The sequence below is a fragment of the Tasmannia lanceolata genome, unplaced genomic scaffold (genome assembly GCF_043159265.1).
Source record: "Tasmannia lanceolata isolate RefF3 unplaced genomic scaffold, GAP_Taslan_0.1 ptg000022l, whole genome shotgun sequence".
Taxonomy (NCBI): Eukaryota; Viridiplantae; Streptophyta; class Magnoliopsida; order Canellales; family Winteraceae; genus Tasmannia; species Tasmannia lanceolata.
In genome coordinates this window covers 380,001-385,000 of record NW_027518699.1, presented here as the reverse complement: position 1 = coordinate 385,000, position 5,000 = coordinate 380,001, and positions in this window count along the sequence as shown.

The window sequence follows — 5,000 nt, the reverse complement described above, 5'->3', positions numbered from 1 at the left end:
CATACCGAGCCCTACTGGGGCACACGTGCGCATATCGGGGCGTACCAAGCCTATCGGGGCATACGCATGTATCCCAAGGCATACCGAGTCTATCCGGGCATACGCGTTCATACCGGGGCGTAACGGGCCTATCGGGGCATACTTGGGCATATCCGGGCAAAAAATGCCCAAAACTTGCGCAACCTTGGCAACCGTGGTCCATTCCTCTCTATATGCCTAGCCTTGCCAACCGTGGTCCATTCCTCACTATATGCCATGGCCTTGTGCCCATGGTCTTCCCAAGACAGCGTCCAAGGCCCCCGGAAGGCCAAGGGAGCCCAACCCAGCAATGCCCTGCTATGGCAAGCCAAGGCCAAGCATTCCGGTGCCTATCCGGGCAAAAATGCAATTCCTCTCTATATGCCTAGCCTTGGCAACCGTGGTCCATTCCCCACCATATGCCATGGCCTTGTGCCCATGGTCTTCCCAAGACAGTGTCCAAGGCGCCCGGAAGGCCAAGGGAGCCCAACCCAGCAATGCCCTGCTTTGGCAAGCCAAGGCCAAGCATTCCGGTGCCTAACCTTGGCAACCGTGGTCCTTTCCTCACCATATGCCATGGCCTTGTGCCCATGGTCTTCGCAAGACATCGTCCAAGGCGCCCAAAAGGCCAAGGGAGCCCAACCCAGCAATGCCTTGCTAGGACAAGCCAAGGCCAAGCATTCCGGTGCCTATCCGGGCAAAAACGCCCAAAGCATGCCCATTCCTTAGCCTATCCAGGCAAAAACGCCCAAAATCTGCACATTCTAGTGCCTATCCGGGCAAAAACGCCCACCAGCATGCCACCCTCCTATAGGGTTTGCGCAACCAACCAGCCTAACCACCAGTGGCAACCAAAGGTGCTGTTAGCGACGACTTCTGAAGACGCAACGAGACGCGACGTGTTTGCGCCCAGACGCGACGAGACGATGCGGGATCTGCGCCCAAGAATGCCTAGACCCGTCGACTTGATGCGGGATCAGCTCGCCCAAGCATGCCTAGTGTGCAAGGCCTGTGTGCAAGGCTAGTGTCCAAGGCTAGTGTGCAAGGCTCATGTGGAACGCTAGTGCGCAAGGCTAGTGCCCAAGGCTTGTGTGCCAGGCCCGTGTGCAAGGCTAGTGTCCAGGGCTTGTGTGCATTGCTTGAGTGCAAGGCTTGTGTGCATTGCTCGAGTGCATGGCTTGTGTGCAAGGGTTGTGCGCAAGGCTAGTGTGCGGGGCTTGTGCGCATGGCTAATGTGCACGGCTTGTGTGCATGGCTACCGTGCAAGGCTAGTTTGCATGGCTAGGGTGCAAGGCTCGCATGCGAGGCTAGTGTGCAAGGCTGCGTGCAAGGGAAGCGTGCAGGGCGAGTGTGCGAGGCCACTGTGCACGGCGCCAGCACTAGCGAGCCATCATCCGCGTTGCCATGGCTCGCTTGGCCTTGGCTTGCCAGGCCCCGACACGAGCAATCGCGCATTTTCTTTGCAACCGACCATCAATGCCGCCCAACGGGGCCAGCACGAGCAGTCATCCGCGGTCCCCTGGCCCTGCGCACGTTTGTCTTTGAAACCGAGCATCAATGCCACAGAAAGTGCCGGGGCGCCAGCTGGAGCCATCATCCGACGTGCCATGGCTCGCTTGGCCTTGGCTTGCCGGGCCCCGACACGAGCAATCGCGCATTTTCTTTGCAACCGACCATCAATGCCGCCCAACGGGGCCAGCACGAGCAGTCATCCGCGGTCCCCTGGCACTGCGCACGTTTGTCTTTGAAACCGAGCATCAATGCCACAGAAAGTGCCGGGGCGCCAGCTGGAGCCATCATCCGACGTGCCATGGCTCTGGTCCCATGGTCTTCGCAACCGAGCATTCGTGACACCCGCGGGGCCAGGACACCAACCCTTCCGACACGAGCATTCGCGCATGTTCTTTGGCCACACAACGGCGCCAGCACGAGCAAAATCATCCGCGGTGGGGTGGCCTTGCACGGCCTTTTGTCTTTGGAACCAACCATCAGTGCCACGGGAAGTGCCGGAGTCCCGGCATCCGCGGTGCCAAGTCATTGCGCCCTTGGTCTCTGCAGCGGGGCATGCCGGGCACTCCCAACCATTGCAAGCAAGCAAGCAAGCAAGAAAGAAAGTAAGTAAGTAAGTAAGTATTACATATAGGGGCGGGACATGCGGGGAGATCTGCGAAACGTGCATTACGGGGCACACGCGTACCTACCGGGGCATACCGACCCCTATTGGGGCACACGTGTGCATATCGGGGCATACCGGGCCTATCGGGGCACACGCGTACATACCGGGGCATACCGAGCCCTACTGGGGCACACGTGCGCATATCGGGGCGTACCAAGCCTATCGGGGCATACGCATGTATCCCAAGGCATACCGAGTCTATCCGGGCATACGCGTTCATACCGGGGCGTAACGGGCCTATCGGGGCATACTTGGGCATATCCGGGCAAAAAATGCCCAAAACTTGCGCAACCTTGGCAACCGTGGTCCATTCCTCTCTATATGCCTAGCCTTGCCAACCGTGGTCCATTCCTCACTATATGCCATGGCCTTGTGCCCATGGTCTTCCCAAGACAGCGTCCAAGGCCCCCGGAAGGCCAAGGGAGCCCAACCCAGCAATGCCCTGCTATGGCAAGCCAAGGCCAAGCATTCCGGTGCCTATCCGGGCAAAAATGCAATTCCTCTCTATATGCCTAGCCTTGGCAACCGTGGTCCATTCCCCACCATATGCCATGGCCTTGTGCCCATGGTCTTCCCAAGACAGTGTCCAAGGCGCCCGGAAGGCCAAGGGAGCCCAACCCAGCAATGCCCTGCTTTGGCAAGCCAAGGCCAAGCATTCCGGTGCCTAACCTTGGCAACCGTGGTCCTTTCCTCACCATATGCCATGGCCTTGTGCCCATGGTCTTCGCAAGACATCGTCCAAGGCGCCCAAAAGGCCAAGGGAGCCCAACCCAGCAATGCCTTGCTAGGACAAGCCAAGGCCAAGCATTCCGGTGCCTATCCGGGCAAAAACGCCCAAAGCATGCCCATTCCTTAGCCTATCCAGGCAAAAACGCCCAAAATCTGCACATTCTAGTGCCTATCCGGGCAAAAACGCCCACCAGCATGCCACCCTCCTATAGGGTTTGCGCAACCAACCAGCCTAACCACCAGTGGCAACCAAAGGTGCTGTTAGCGACGACTTCTGAAGACGCAACGAGACGCGACGTGTTTGCGCCCAGACGCGACGAGACGATGCGGGATCTGCGCCCAAGAATGCCTAGACCCGTCGACTTGATGCGGGATCAGCTCGCCCAAGCATGCCTAGTGTGCAAGGCCTGTGTGCAAGGCTAGTGTCCAAGGCTAGTGTGCAAGGCTCATGTGGAACGCTAGTGCGCAAGGCTAGTGCGCAAGGCTTGTGTGCCAGGCCCGTGTGCAAGGCTAGTGTCCAGGGCTTGTGTGCATTGCTTGAGTGCAAGGCTTGTGTGCATTGCTCGAGTGCATGGCTTGTGTGCAAGGGTTGTGCGCAAGGCTAGTGTGTGGGGCTTGTGCGCATGGCTAATGTGCACGGCTTGTGTGCATGGCTACCGTGCAAGGCTAGTTTGCATGGCTAGGGTGCAAGGCTCGCATGCGAGGCTAGTGTGCAAGGCTGCGTGCAAGGGAAGCGTGCAGGGCGAGTGTGCGAGGCCACTGTGCACGGCGCCAGCACTAGCGAGCCATCATCCGCGTTGCCATGGCTCGCTTGGCCTTGGCTTGCCAGGCCCCGACACGAGCAATCGCGCATTTTCTTTGCAACCGACCATCAATGCCGCCCAACGGGGCCAGCACGAGCAGTCATCCGCGGTCCCCTGGCCCTGCGCACGTTTGTCTTTGAAACCGAGCATCAATGCCACAGAAAGTGCCGGGGCGCCAGCTGGAGCCATCATCCGACGTGCCATGGCTCGCTTGGCCTTGGCTTGCCGGGCCCCGACACGAGCAATCGCGCATTTTCTTTGCAACCGACCATCAATGCCGCCCAACGGGGCCAGCACGAGCAGTCATCCGCGGTCCCCTGGCACTGCGCACGTTTGTCTTTGAAACCGAGCATCAATGCCACAGAAAGTGCCGGGGCGCCAGCTGGAGCCATCATCCGACGTGCCATGGCTCTGGTCCCATGGTCTTCGCAACCGAGCATTCGTGACACCCGCGGGGCCAGGACACCAACCCTTCCGACACGAGCATTCGCGCATGTTCTTTGGCCACACAACGGCGCCAGCACGAGCAAAATCATCCGCGGTGCGGTGGCCTTGCACGGCCTTTTGTCTTTGGAACCAACCATCAGTGCCACGGGAAGTGCCGGAGTCCCGGCATCCGCGGTGCCAAGTCATTGCGCCCTTGGTCTCTGCAGCGGGGCATGCCGGGCACTCCCAACCATTGCAAGCAAGCAAGCAAGCAAGAAAGAAAGTAAGTAAGTAAGTAAGTATTACATATAGGGGCGGGACATGCGGGGAGATCTGCGAAACGTGCATTACGGGGCACACGCGTACCTACCGGGGCATACCGACCCCTATTGGGGCACACGTGTGCATATCGGGGCATACCGGGCCTATCGGGGCACACGCGTACATACCGGGGCATACCGAGCCCTACTGGGGCACACGTGCGCATATCGGGGCGTACCAAGCCTATCGGGGCATACGCATGTATCCCAAGGCATACCGAGTCTATCCGGGCATACGCGTTCATACCGGGGCGTAACGGGCCTATCGGGGCATACTTGGGCATATCCGGGCAAAAAATGCCCAAAACTTGCGCAACCTTGGCAACCGTGGTCCATTCCTCTCTATATGCCTAGCCTTGCCAACCGTGGTCCATTCCTCACTATATGCCATGGCCTTGTGCCCATGGTCTTCCCAAGACAGCGTCCAAGGCCCCCGGAAGGCCAAGGGAGCCCAACCCAGCAATGCCCTGCTATGGCAAGCCAAGGCCAAGCATTCCGGTGCCTATCCGGGCAAAAATGCGATTCCTC